This window comes from Globicephala melas, chromosome 11, assembly GCF_963455315.2.
Source record: "Globicephala melas chromosome 11, mGloMel1.2, whole genome shotgun sequence".
NCBI lineage: Eukaryota > Metazoa > Chordata > Mammalia > Artiodactyla > Delphinidae > Globicephala > Globicephala melas.
Window position 1 is genome coordinate 82,847,068 of NC_083324.2, and position 14,842 is coordinate 82,861,909.

A 14,842-nucleotide genomic window follows, 5' to 3' on the forward strand; every position below is an offset into this window, starting at 1 on the left:
TGGTAAATTGCAAAAGGCAGTGCTGGCTATAAGTGCAATTAACCACACACCTCATTTCAGGATGGCTGTTACATCTTTCTCAGACTGGACAAGGCTCAGTCATTTCTTGCATGACATTTGTTCACCCCAGGCACACAGGGGAGGTTCCTGTGCCCACCGTCACTTCTACATGTGGTGTTCCTGACTGATATTGTGCTGAGTAGAGCCAAGTGCCTTGCTTTTATTCTGGTCAAGAGATTGTGTGACAAAAATTGAATGTGAGCCAGAAAGGGGTAAAATGTCGTATGTCTAAAAGATTAGGTTGCCTTTAAAGGACACTGTTGCTATTGCAGGTTCTTTCAGGACTTGTAGGGGGGAAACATGTAATATAGATTTTGTTTTCTTTCTTTTTTTGGTATGTTTATTTATTTATTTATTTTGGCTGCGCCAGGTCTTAGTTGCAGCATGCGGGATCTTTTAATTACAGCACGTGGACTTCTTAGTTGTGGCATGTAGACTTCTTAGTTGCAGCATGCATGTGGGATCTAGTTCCCTGACCAAGGATTGAACCCGGGCCCCCTGCATTGGGAGCTCGGAGTCTTACCCACTGCACCGTCAGGGAAGTCCCTAGATTTTGTTTTCTATGGAAAATGTAGGAAATCAAAAAGCATCCACTTCCAGAGAGCTTGCTGAATGGATGAGGAAATATGGATGATTCACAGAGCATTTTAAAGTGTTGATGCTGGACAACATTATTATAATTATTAAAGACGAAAAATGGAGAATACTTGTGCTTTGGATAAATCCTTTTTTAACAGTAGTTGTTCTCATAGTTTTTATGGATTTAAATTCTGCTAACCAGAGAACACACTTTATGTTCTTATCCATAGAATTTGTACTTTGTCATAGTATTCAATATGAGAATATAATAACTACATTATATGGTTATCAAAACCTTAGATAATTTTGTGTTAAATGCCATTTACTAAGTTTTCCAATCATATCTCTAATCTAAGAAGAGGGTTGGCAAACTATGGCTAGTGGGCCTAATCTAACCCACTCCTGTTTTGTAAATAAGGTTTTATTGGAACACAGCCAAACTCATATGTTTACATACTGTCTATGGCTGTTTTCACAGTATAATGGCAGAGTTGAATACTAGTTGTATCAGAGGATGGTGTGGCCCACAAAGCCCATCTGACCCTTTACATTAAAAGTTTGCTGACTCCTGACCTAAATTATTAAAATTTTACAAGACTATAAATATGTATATAATCTTTGTATCTGTATAACTATATATGAACATATGCGTATCTATATATGGCTATATATACACATGTATGCATAGACATACATAGATGCATAAGTACATATATAAGCATCTATAGATACACATGTGTATATATGGGTTTACATGTACATATGTGCATATTTGTGTATACATGTGCACATGCTCAAAATTCTTTCCTTCTGGTTTCATTGAGATATAACTGACATACAGCACTGTATAAGTTTAAGGTGTACGACATAATGATTTGATTTTCATACATCATGAAATGATTACCACAATAAGTTTAGTGAACATTTGTCATCTCATATAGATACAAAATTAAAGGAATAGAAAAAAACATATTTTTTCCTTGTGATGAGAACTCAGGATTTACCGTCTTAACTTTCATATATAACACACAGCAGTGTTAATTATATTTATCATGTTGTACATTACATCCCTAGTACTTATTTATCTTATAACTGGAAGCTTGTACCTTTTCACCACCTTCCTCCAATTCCCACTCCCCTCCCCACCCACACATGCTCAAAATTAATTGAATTCTAGGTGAGCCAACACTAGGGAATATCTTTAATTATATTTGAAAAAAACCTAGGTTGGCAGCCCCTTTCCTGAACATGTTGTACTGGTTCCCCTCTACAGAAGTGGTAAATAATGCCTAATGCAGGTTTTATAGAAAGCATGTTCTATGTCTCTGACTCATGGGTCTTTCTCTGGAGAAAGCACTGCTATGAGTGTGTTTGAGGGCCAGTGTTTCTTTGCTGCTGATGCAGGAGGCGTGCGGTGCCTGGACTTCAGCGCACCAGGCTCAGCGCCAGGTGCCTGGGTGATGCCTGCTGTTCTCCCACAGAGAGACGCAAAGCCCCAGAAAGAACAGAGAAGAAAAGAGCACTGGAAGAAAACAAAGGTTGACTGTACTTAACAATACAATGTAGTGCGACATTGCTAACTACTTTTAATTTTGGGGGAAGAAATGTGGTGTTTATTTTAGATTCAAAGCCCCTCAACCCAAGTATTAATTCATTTAATTAGTCATTTAATAAACGGCTAACTGAGCATTTACTCTGTGTCCAGAACTGGGCTAGGCTCAGGGGATATAAGAGTACACAGGATACAATCCTGCCCTTGAGGACCTAACAGTCCAGTTCAGGAGAGAGATGCGTGAACGCTTACACTGGGGGAGCCGTGAATGAAGTACATGTGGTCCGTGCAGCGTGCTGCAGAGCCCACAGGAAGGACACCTAACCTAGTCTTGCAGCCTTTGGGGGTCAGGAAAGGGTTTCTAGAGGAAGCAACCTCTAATCAAGAGTGAAGTGAAAGTAGAAGTTCGCCCAGCAAAAAGACACCGGTAAGAACCTTCTCTGCATGAGAGGCAACTTGTGCAAAGGACTAGAGTTGGGAGAAACCATGGTGTTGCGGTTATGCAAATGGTCTGGGAGGCTGGGTCCCAAAGACAAAGCGGGGGGTGTGTGGCTGAGGGGCAGTGGGGGGTGGTTCAAGGTTCACTTAGAGCTAAAAATCCGAGCAAGGTAGCTGACCTTCTCCCCCCACCATGCATATTACTGTCCCCAGGGATCCCGGATCAGCCTTCATTGGATCTCCCAGATCAAATAGGAGGATGTGATACTCTGATTCAGTGCCATGTGCAGCCATACTGGAGCCTGAAGCGAAAAAAAAAAATATATATATATATATATATGTATGTATGTATGTATGTATGTATATATGCACCCTTCTACGCACTTACCCCAAAGTGCTCCACAGGTTGAATCAAGTGGAAGAAGCTAATAAAATCTCTACAGTCAGAAAACATGTCTACGTATGAAGTCCCACATTGCCCAATCTGGTCACAGGCCACTGTCAACCCTCATGACACCGCCTCCCCTGGCCAAGGTTGGGCTGATTAGAATTCCCATCGCACAATAACAGAGGTCACTAAGCAAACATCAACAGCCTGTCTCTACCTACATTTTTGATATTTTGTTCATCGTGGATTTTTTTTGCCCATAATTTAATCTATAGATGAGACTAGAAAGTAAGCCTAGGTAGTGAAAGGTCTTGTGAAAAATAATGAGTTTGGACTTTATCTGAGGCCCATAAGGAGTCACTGAAAGGCTTTAAGTAAGAGAATGAAGGGATTGGGGTTTTTAGAAATCTCACTCTAGCTGCGGGTTTGAGGATAGATTTGGGATATTAGATCTGAAATCCACTAAAAGTAGAAATTAAGGGGATTGTTATTAACTGTATAAAAATGGTCCACAATACAAAATCCCTGCAAATGAGAAATACATTTATAAATATGTAGTGATTTGTACATATGTCTGAAGGTAAATATTTGATTACACACAACTTTTCAAAAACACACTCCTGTGTTTTTGCAAGTGATCCTCTGTTTTGTTGAGGTTCTCAAAGAATCACTTGAACAACTTGACGAACACATCACAGAGTACAAAGTGCAGGAGAAATGGTTTTAAATCCAAATTCAAGAAAGCAAACAGATTGAAGAAGTTTAAAAAAATTAAGGGAGAAAATGAGGGATTTGGCAGTTTCAGAGTAAAGGCTAATACACATCTGAAAATCCTTCTCCAATGCTGTTTCCTTCACGTGTAATACCCTCCCGGCCAACCCCCAATCAAGCTCTACTCCGAAGAATTTTCCGATTGCTCCGAAGCTTTCAATCTTGCATCCCTCTTTAGACCATTTAGTAGTGCACCTGAAAATTGAACGTGCGTGAAGATCACCCAGAGGACTTATTAAAACAGAGTTTGGGGGTCAGTACATCTGGGGTGAGGCCCAAGAATATAGATGTCCAACAGGTTCCTAGGTGATGCTGCTGACCCGGGGCCACACGCTGAGAACCAATGCTCTGGAATGGTGCTTGTCTCTCACTTTAATGTGCATACCAATCATCTGGGTCTCCTTCAACTGCAACGCCTAAATGAAAATCAGTGGTTCTCGATAAGGAATGATTTTAGTCCCAGAGGACATTTGGCCATGTTTGAAGACATTTTTGATTTTTATAAATGGTGCTGGAGACGGGGGTGTTCATCGAGTGGATACAGCCCCAAAGATGTTTCTAAATATCCTACTGTGCACAGGACAGCCTCCCTCTACAAAGAATTATCTAACCCAAAACGTCACTGTTGTGAAACCCGAATCTAAACCATACAATTTAGATACCATCTTAGACCATATTCTATTGTCTCTTGCAACTGTAAGGAATGCAGTTTCTTCAGGGCAGGTACTATGACTAATATAGAAGTTCTGAGGCTGCCCTTAGGGGCAAACTCCACCTCCCACCCCACTTCCAGCCCTTAGGGGCAAACTCCACCTCCCACCCCACTTCCAGCCCTTAGGGGCAAACTCCACCTCCCACCCCACTTCCAAATGCCTAACACAGGGCTTATATTGTACTATATGGGGGGCACACGGGAAAAGCTTTTTTTAACTAACTGCTCAGGATTGTTTAAGCTAGTGGTTCTCAGCGTGAGGCTGTATATTGGAATCACCGGGGGGATGGTCCTTAAAGCACAAATGCCTGCCTCCTACCAGCAGAGATTCTGATTTAATTGTTCTGTGCTTATTGGGGGGGAGGGGGGGTGTTTGTAAGCTCCACAGGTGAATCTGATGAGTAACCAACTTTGAGAACCACCGGAATTCAACCTTGCTAGTGATCCAGCAATTGAAACAATGAGACTAAGAAGGGACATTTGTAGTCTCTTGATCATATATATCATTGCAGCTGAAGAATGAGTTCTATTCCAAAACAAGTTAGATTCATAAAATGTCATTAATTTAGCAAGCATCTGTTGTGTACTGCGTCCGGTTGTGCACTATGCTGTGTGCTAGAAACACAAAGTTGAAAAGTTTGAGGGCTCTGTCTTGCAGGGAACTCACAGTGCAACAGCGAAGTGAACTACATACAATACAGTAAGTGCTAGAACAGAAGTCTGTGCAACTGCAACGTGCCAGGGTCACACAGGGGGTACTTCACAAGGGAGGAAATGGCTTGCTCTTCCCTGGGGCACTGAAAGAAAGACTTCCCGAAGAAGACAACCTCCAAGCTGGGTGTTGAGAGTAAATGGTGGTGTTTGGGTGTGTCAAGTACATCAACATGGTTGGACTGTCCAATGTTAAAGGAATCAGGAAAAGTGGTGGGGAAGAGGGGAACGTGGCACAGAGCTGGGGAGTCGGTAGGGCCATGTCATGAAGGACATTATGTTCAGGGTTTGGACTGTAGAGACAAGGGGAGCCAGGGATGGTTTCTAAGCAGAGAAGTGATATGAGAAGGTGAGTCCACCACGATCACCTCATCCTCGTCATACTTGATAGCTGTAACTGAGCAGGGGGTGCCTCGTGTGTTGTAGTCTGTGTGAGCAGTGCCCCCTGGGGTTGTGCAGCACTGTGGCCCTGCAACCCTCACCCCCAAGCTTGCTTAGCTCACCCTCCTTGGGCAGAGAGTCTAGAAGATGACAAACCATACAAGGGGGTAGATTAGGCTTTAGGGATTACCAGCTCCCAGACCAGGTATAGCTGCCCAGACCCCTCCCTCCCCCCCAGTTGCCTGCCTGCCCGCCCATGGGCTGCTTTCCCTTTGTCCCACCCACCCCCCATGCTGCCGCTGAGGATATAGAGGGATCCTACCAAATGGTTCTTCTCTGGAACTGTTCTCCTCCGTCCTCATGGACTCATTTGGACCATCCTTTGCCTCTTCAGCAGATCCTGCTGCTGGGGCCCCGGCTTCCTCAGCAGCCACAATGAATGTCAGGGAAGGTCTCTGTGCACTTCCAGGCTGAGCATCCCCTTCAGAGGGAAGACACGTGGCAGAGCTGAGAGGCCAATCAAGGCTGGGATCCTGCACTCCAGCACAGCCCTCATAATAAAAAGAGAAGATGATTCAGACAGGGAGGCCAGATGCCTGCATATTCACAGACAGCTTTGGCCTAGTTCTCAGCCATTTTACACAAATCACTAACTTCTTCCTATTAAAACTGAGCTGTTAATTAAAGCAAACTTGAAGTAGCATCTTATACCTAAAAAATTCAGCCAAAAAATAATGGCAAGACCCATTGCTGATGAAATTATGGTGAAATTAATTTAGTTATATACTCTTGGAGGCATTGTACGTTTATATAATACTTCGGAAAAGCAATTTAAGAACCATCAAGATACTCATAGCCTTTAACACATTATTGATAAAATAAAAAGCTAAATGCACAAAGATGCTTGTTGAAGTGTTGTCTGTAATATCAAATAACTAAAAACAACCTATATCCTCAACAATAAAACAATGTCGTTAAATTATAGCATATCAACAAAATTAAATGTTATGACCTATTGCAAAGAATAATTAAGAAATTAAGTAGAAATAAAATGCTTTCATCAGCTAGAATTATATTCAGCTGTAATAGACAGCCTAACCACAGTGGCTCAGATAGAATTTATTTTTCTCATAAACCAAGAAATCCAATTTCAGTATTTGTTCAAAGCCAACATCCCTGTAATTCTCCTGAGCTTTTCCTCTTGGTCACAAGATGGCTGCCAAAGCTCTAGCCATCATGTCTTTGATCAATGTAGGAAGAAGGGATAAGGGAATTCCCTTTTATGATGAAAGTGAGAACATTCCCAGAAGCACTCCCAGCAGGCATTCCCTATGTCTCTTTTGCCAAAGCTGGTTCACAGATTACCCCCTAGCTGTAAGGAAAAACGGGAAGCAGGATGATTACAATTGGTTTACCAAATCTGATTCATTACCTCGGACCAGGCACATTGCCACTCGGAAGCAAGATCAGGGTTTTATTTAAAAAAAAATGGGGAAATGAGTATTTAGGAACAAAGCGAGAGTATCTTCCTCAAAATCAAATAATATGAACCCTTTGATGACATCCGTGTCAAACTATGTATGTATTCAGACAAAGGTTGGTTGGGAAGAAAGATGCAAAAGGAAAAGTGTATTTGTATATAGGATTATGCATGTTTTTCCTAAATTTTCTATAACACTGTTAATATAATTTCTAAAAGGAAGTAATGCTTTGGTGTAGAGTCAAAGACAGAAAGAAAATGACTCCAAAAGCACTGTGGCCTTGTTTATATATGCTCACCCTTCACCAAAAATTGGTTTCAGCTCTCAAAACTCATAATGATTCCTCATCAGGTGGTTATTCTTTTCAAACTGAAAATGATATATTTACCTGAGCAATCACATTTGTCCTCCAGATCTTCTTTTTGCAATTGTGCCATATTATCATCAAATCTTCCATTTGCAAATGTTCTATTCTCGTTGAGCGAGAAGGTGGTCAGACCCTTAGCATCTGTCTTGTTCTTAGATGTCGGAAGTATATATGTGAGTTGCTGATTGTATTTACTGAAGGTGAAGTAAGTTTGGGGGAGTGTTGCAAGCAGAAGCCTGCTGGTCTCCAGCCAAGGGTTTTAAAGGGAAATTCCTTCTTTGGTTGAGGCTTCGGCTAAGTGGCCTCTAGGATTTCTTCCAACTCAGAGTCCTCATTTGTCTGCGCTGAAGTTGCTGTTACATGTCTAAATAGAAATTCCAGATGGTTAATCTACCTCCAGTATCTAAGGATGGTTATAAAAATCAATTTGAAAACTTCTAGTCTTATTAAATAATTTGAGCTATAATTTGTCAAGTCTGTGGGCAAACAGAAGCAGTTCAGGGGCTCAGTACATGACCTAATAAATATGAAATAGAACTGGGGGGAAAATCCACAATGAGACAGTAGAGGAAGTTTGCCTCTGTGCCCTGACTCCTCACCGCTGACGGTGGTTCCATCTTCTCTTGTGGCAGCCCCCTTGGGGCTCCCCCTCCCTGCCGCCCTTCACTGGGGTGACCCCAGCAGCAGCCATTTATTTTATGTGCTTTCTATTCCATATACCCAGCAAAACTTCCTACTTCCTATCCTTTAAGAATCTTTCTTCTTCAGGACACCTAGCAAATGTGATAACGAGTTCTCCATTTCAGGTGCCCTACACAGGTTCAAGCAGTGAACTGTCTTCCAGAGATGCAGTGGTGGGAATCTCAGGTTCACTCTGCCCACAGATAAAACAAGGAAGTGGGGGAATTCCCTGGTGGTCCAGTGGTTAGGACTCGGCGCTTCCACTGCAGAGGCCTGGGTTCAGTCCCTGGTGGGGGAACTAAGATCCTGCAAGCCGAGCAGCCAACAAAACCAACAAAAATTCTTAATCATCTGACTTCCCAGCCTGCCTAGTACCGAACCTCTGATGGCTGTCTTTCATCCAACACTGACACCGTTCTATTGCAGGCATGTTAAAATAAAGGCCACTGCTTGATGCCATTTTGTTTGTTTGGTTCACAGCGTGTTTTAAGTTTGAAACACTGTCTTTGTTTAAAAGTTGTGAGGTTTCACATATAAATCCAGATTTCAGGCATCTCTTGCAGAATCAGAAGATCTGGCAACCCTGGGCCAACGTTTCTCTCGGCTCGGCTCTCCACAGAGTTGAGTCGAGGCTGCCTTTCTTGGACAGGATAAACCTCCCTAGGGCACGGTCTCCACCGTTTCCCACAAAGGCCAGGGGATTTGTGGTCACATATCATCTTTTACCTTCCTGCTTCCCTCATTTGCCTTACCTTCCTGGTTCTTGAAGGCCTTTGAGTTTGTAACCCTGCTTTAAAGATTGCAGACAGTGCTCACTTTGTGTGGTTGTGCAGGACTAAAAATGACTGTGTAAGCTGAAATCATGTAAAGCTATCTTGATAATCAATAGGAAAATGAAAATTGTTCCATAAACTTTAAAAATGTTTGTCAAAACATTAAAGACTCTTTTACTGTCAGTTATAAATAGATAGGAAAATGAAAAAAATTGCAAAACTAATATTTAGTACACTGTAATTTCAAGTTTATTTTTCTTCTTATTTATTTGGTTGTGTCAGGTCTTAGTTACGGCAGCTGGGCTCCTTAGTTGTGGCATGCGAACTCTTAGTTGCAGCATGCATGTGGGATCTAGTTCCCTGACCAGGGATCGAACCCTGGCCCCCTGCATTAGGAGTGCAGAATCTTAACCACTGTGCCACCAGGGAAGTCCCTGGTACACTGTAATTTAAACGTTAGAAATACTGAGAATTAACGTGTTTTATTTCTTTGTAAAAAACTTATCAAAAGCAATTTAAACTGTACTTGACTTCTGTATAATATACCATATGGAGCAAGTATCTTTTCTACACCTTCGCAAGTTGTCATACTCCTTTCTAAATATGGATTGGCTTCCAACATTTTGTCCTTCGTGATTTCAATGTCATAAAATCTCTCTGAGGGTTTTTTTAGTGAGAAGTTTTGGCCGGTATCACTTCTTCTGAGATATCCTCATCCTCTCCTTCACTTATGTCAGTAAGTTCTCCTTCCCAAAGATCCTCTGACTGAATATATAGTCTCTACTACATTGCAGTGACAGTATTCCCACAGTTACTTATTACTTCTATAACTCGCCTTACATTCAGTTGGAATTTCACTTACCACATTATCCCTTTTTGTTTCTCTGTTTATTGGCCAGTTCCCTCTTTCAGTTATCCATTTTGATAAAACGTCACATGGTTTTATCACTGAGAGATAATGAGGCAACAAAACTACACACTTTGCTGTCTGTGTGCAAACTGTCTGACATGACCAGTCACAGACCATAATGCAAATCTGTCATTTCCATAAGTGATTTGTGGACTGAGGAGCTGTAAGCGAAGTTTGTACCTATGCAATCACTCATGGTTAATATACAGCAGGAACTGAAATTGGAACTGTGTAGTTGAGGGACTGGTGTAACTTAACTAAATCGTGGAAATGGAAATTCGTGCATATTGGAATCATGCAAAGTGAGGACTGCCTGTAATGTCTTTTGCATTTGTGACAAGACAAATTATGAAAGATTCATAAGATCTAAGATTTACAGTGGCCTTTAGAGGTCACCCAGGCCACCTGGCCTCCAAAGGAAGGGTCTCCTATAGTATTCTATCTTGTGACCATTTGCAGAGCCCTTGAGAAAACAAACCATTATCAATTGCTTAAATAACTCAGTGCAACCAATTTTTAGTAAAAACCTGTTAATACAATATTCTGACCACCAGGTGGAGTGCTTGGCTCCCTCTCTTGCCCCTGCCCCTCCCACCCCCACCCCTCAGGGCCTTGGTGCTAAGGGCCAGAGCTTTCAAAATGTGATGGTGAGCACAAAAGGAATTGGAACTCTGAGTCCATATGGTGAGATTTCTCTGTGGAATCCTTTCTTATCCCAGAAATCAGGGACATGGGGAGGCCAGGAGTGAGATTACACTAGTTCATGTAACTCTTCCCTTGACCCATTGTTTCCAGGATGCTGTCTGTTGTTTTTTTCCCTTGATCCTTTGAGCTAAAGTTTGGTTATGGGCCCAGGTGATAAGGATGCCACTTAGTTAGTTTTGGTGGACACCTAATCTAAGCAGAAGAACTCATGGCTCCAAGTGACCCAGGACACTGGGAGCCCGTGGTCAGATTTCACTGTGAATTCCGTGGGCCTAAATCCACACATAGGATTCCATAGATGCCCCCAGACACTGTGTACAGATGTCCCTTGGGAACCTAGCTGGGGGACATGATCATAGTAGTCAGCTGGTTAAGGTTCCAGAATCCTGGATTCCATCTGTCTTGTGGAAAATTACCGTGATGCAGTGTGTACCTCCCAGGGCACTACCAGGCAAGCTATCCCAGAGGTCACACAACAGAAAGGCTCACAGATCAAATTAAAATGCTCAAATCACATGGGTTATTAATTTAAAATACACAGGGAGAAGCAAGTGGTAGTAACCCAAAACAGGATGTAAATGGGGTGGAAGGACCATGGCGCCTGAATCATAGGTTGTGCAAAGTTCATCTGTTCTCTTTCTCTCTCTCTGTCTCTCTCTTTCTCTCCCAGCCACACCAACCTTCGCCACTGATGCTTTCGTTTGTAAAAACCACAACTGAAGCTTGAGCAAGAGGGTCCACAGGCAGACGGTGTCTGGAGCTAAGGACACACACTTTTCAGAGAGACACAGGGATGGGGACGAGTATGCCCTTGTCATTAACTAGGTCATTAATTAGGTTAGTGAACAACCATGAGTTTTATTTGTAGTTCATGGAGAGAGAATGTGTTGGCCATGATGGCTGACACCAATGGTTGGCCGAATTAAGGCCTTAGGAACATTGAGTGTTCATGCATATTTTGTATCCTGAGTATTTGGGTTTCCTTGTTAGTGCTTCATATGTCTCATGTATATTTATTATTTCATGAATATTAGGATTCTCCTGGCTTGTCCACTCTTTTCTGTCTACGTTTAACATATACATGCTCTACTTACTAGCTATTTACGTTTACTCAGCACATCTTATGAGTTTCATCCATCCTATTTGGTTTTTTTCTTCTATGGCATAGCTTTATCTTCTCAACAGTGCAACAAATGCACATTACAAGTCATCCTCTGAATATTCACTGTTTCCGTTCTAACATATCATACAGATATGTTATTATAAACCGTCACTATTAAACGATATGGAAATAGCATCTTTTAAACAATTCACCCATATCAACATGAGTCCAATCAGTCCAGTCTTTTCAGAAGCCCCGGGGCTGTGACTGCTGTCAGCTTCTCCAGACCACGAGACCACATGAAGCTCTGTACATCCAGGCGTCATATCTTTTTCATCTGCTCTATTGCCTTTGCAATGTCAAGATTCCTCTTTTGGTGTTGAATTCTTATTTGTTGATTTAGCTCTTGTGCTTCCTTATCAGAAGCGTTGTTTGTGATGTTTGTGTAACTATCCACCTATTAAAGTTGATTTCATCATGTCCTCTGATAGGTCCAGAAGGTAAGACCTTTATCTTTTGAGCACATTGAGACGTAGTCTAAAAAAAGCACATATTACAATCTGACCACAAATATCATTAATTTTTAGGTAAGCCAACACTCTCACTGTGAAAAAATATCCAGAAACCAAGACTGAAAAAGTATGCAGAAACTAAGACTGAAAATTTTATTTCTGATATAGTATGTTTTGTGGTACCTGGCCTGTTTTATTTATGTAAGTACAAAAAGAGGTATTGAGTATTGAACCTATGCAATCAATTATATCACAACAAAATGTTTAAAAAACAGTAAATGTACTTTGCATAGCTTTCAACTACTTTTCTAAGTAGTAAGATCAATCAATATATGACATCTTTTCTACAGAATCATTTTTCGTTGGATTTTCTTGACAACCTATCAGAAGAGCTTTTATAGAAAGTTTTCTGAAACCTGAGGGATCAGTTAGGACAAGATACCAGTTGAAAGTGTGTTCAGTGTTCAACTGACAGATCAAAACAGCTTAAGGAGTAATTCACAATGGAACATTAACCACAATCAAATTCATTATTTCAGTCTTAGGTAATTAGTTCTTGTTTTGTGATCTTGGGTTAAGCTCGACTTTCATGACGTCTGCTTTATGACTAAAAGAGTCCTGAAAATCCCAGTTCTGTCCTTGGGTAGAGTCTGGCAGGTATTAGATACCATCTGTTATTGAGATTCTTTGATGTTTCTTCTAAAACTCAATTTCAGAGCTGTAGTTTGTGGTAAGGGCCTTTAGATGAGTGTAAGGGAAAAACAAGAACCATCTGTTGAGGACAAGACAGTATAGGTCTGGTTAATTTATTACATTCAGTATGGAGAAGGATAAAATCTTCTATTTAGGTACAATGCTGTGAATAGGGAAGCCTCTGACAACCCCCAGGGCTTTCTGACTTACCCCACGGGTGTATGCTATACTTGCCACTGGACGACAAGGCCGTTTGTACCTGGGTACAAAGTCAGTTTATTGGCAATTTGGTCTGTCTTTGTTTTGTGAACATTGCACATCCCAGGCTTTACATGGTATGGTCCCTCCACTCTGCTTGTAACCCTATTGTAATCATATTGATAGGATTCCACCTTACTCCCTTTGCATCTCTTTTGATTGAATGAATTATGTGATTTGAGCCTCTTAATTTGGTCTGGGAGCCTCTCTGTTCCGTAACATCAAGGATAGTTTGTCTGATGGTATATACTTGGAGACTTCCATTGCATCAAGCAATTTCCCATATGATGCCACCCATCAGTCACTCCATCATTAAACTTCTTTCTACCCTCCCAATATGAAATACATGTCCTTACCTCCATTTGACTGCTGGGAAACTGAGACGGGCTGGAATGTAGGTCCCATAGCTATGGTCCTCTGACCACACTGTTCCCACCACGCTGTCTCCATGGCCGTGTCAGCCAGCCTTGATTCCTGCTCGGCCATCCCAGAGAGTCAGGTATCCAAGACTTCACAAAAAGCCTGTTGTATTCTAAGAAATTCTCCTTCATTCTGAGTGGAAATTTGCTTCTCTAGTACTTTTCCTTGTTCATCCCATTTCTGTCCTCCAAAGAAATACCCAGAAGCCCTTCAGATACTTAAAGAAGTTAGTATCTTCCTCTCAGCCCCTCTCCAGACTACACTCCGCCATCCATGTCAGCTATTTCTCAGCTAATAGTGATGTTCAGGTGACTCTTGGTCATCTTTGGTTTATGAGAAAACATGGTACCCAGCACTGAGCAGAATGTTCCAGGTGAGGCTGGATGAGCACAGGGTACACAGTCAGACAACTACATCTCTGGAATAAAATTGTTCTTCTGTACGTTTATTTCGGTTTGAGGACAACTATACCACTTTATTGGTCTTCATTAGGGTCAACTAACCTTCTTAGCACTGGTTCCCAACTTGTTTAAAGAAACACTAATCTATAAGATATAATTGGGGCGCCTTAAAAAAAAGTGTTCAGGTACTTCCCTGGCGGTCCAGTGGTTAAGACTCCACATTTCCACTGCAGGGGGTGTGGGTTCAATCCCTGATCGAGGTACTGAGATCCTGCATGCTGCGTGGTGCGACCAAAAAAAAAAAAAAAAGTGTTCAGTGCTCAAACAAGCATGTGAAATTTTAATTCAAAGTAAAACCAGTTTCTTTACTTATGAGTCCTTGGAGAGGCATTATGACATAGCAGTTAAGAGTGGTTTATAACCTAGTTCTGCCAGCTGTGTGACCTTGATCAAATGGCCTTCAGTTTCCCCACAGGGAGACTGGAACAACAATAATAGTACCTACCACAGAGGGTTGTTACGAGAAATAAATGAGTGAATATACCCGAAGCCTTACAACAATGCCCAGCATGTAATAAATGCTTAGGAAAACATGAATTAATATCATGCAATGTACGCTAGGAATCTTCTGAAAGAGAATTCTGTGGAAGAAGGTTTGGACAGTGCTTCCCTTTGTTTTTATCATGTTGAAATATTATCAAGATTTTTTCCCATCCTTTGTTCATGCAATTGATATCTGGAATGTAAACATAGGACTTTATAATCTGTATATAATCCAGCCTTTCTACAGCCTTTGAATGTTGATTCTGTCATTGGTTCTATTAACTACCACTCCAAATCATGTGAAATAAAATAGAAGTTTCCCAGAGTAACTTACTCTCTACCTCAGCCCAGACACTTCTCTATCTAGGACCCATGAAGAGTAATTGGATTTATGTTAACCAGGG

General features: G+C 41.4%; 1 long non-coding RNA gene across 2 annotated transcripts; it reads right to left on the minus strand.

Annotated features, from left to right (window-relative positions):
- Window positions 1-2,861: 2,861 nt before the first annotated feature.
- Window positions 2,862-7,543, minus strand: LOC138842899 (uncharacterized). Of its 2 annotated transcripts, none has more exons than XR_011377862.1 (3): window positions 7,462-7,543; window positions 5,915-6,073; window positions 2,862-2,931 (listed from the first exon to the last, which is right to left on the minus strand). It is a non-coding gene; the product is annotated as an uncharacterized lncRNA (long non-coding RNA). The 2 variants fall into 2 exon arrangements; XR_011377863.1 differs by lacking the exon at window positions 2,862-2,931 and adding an exon at window positions 4,143-4,204.
- Window positions 7,544-14,842: the final 7,299 nt, after the last annotated feature.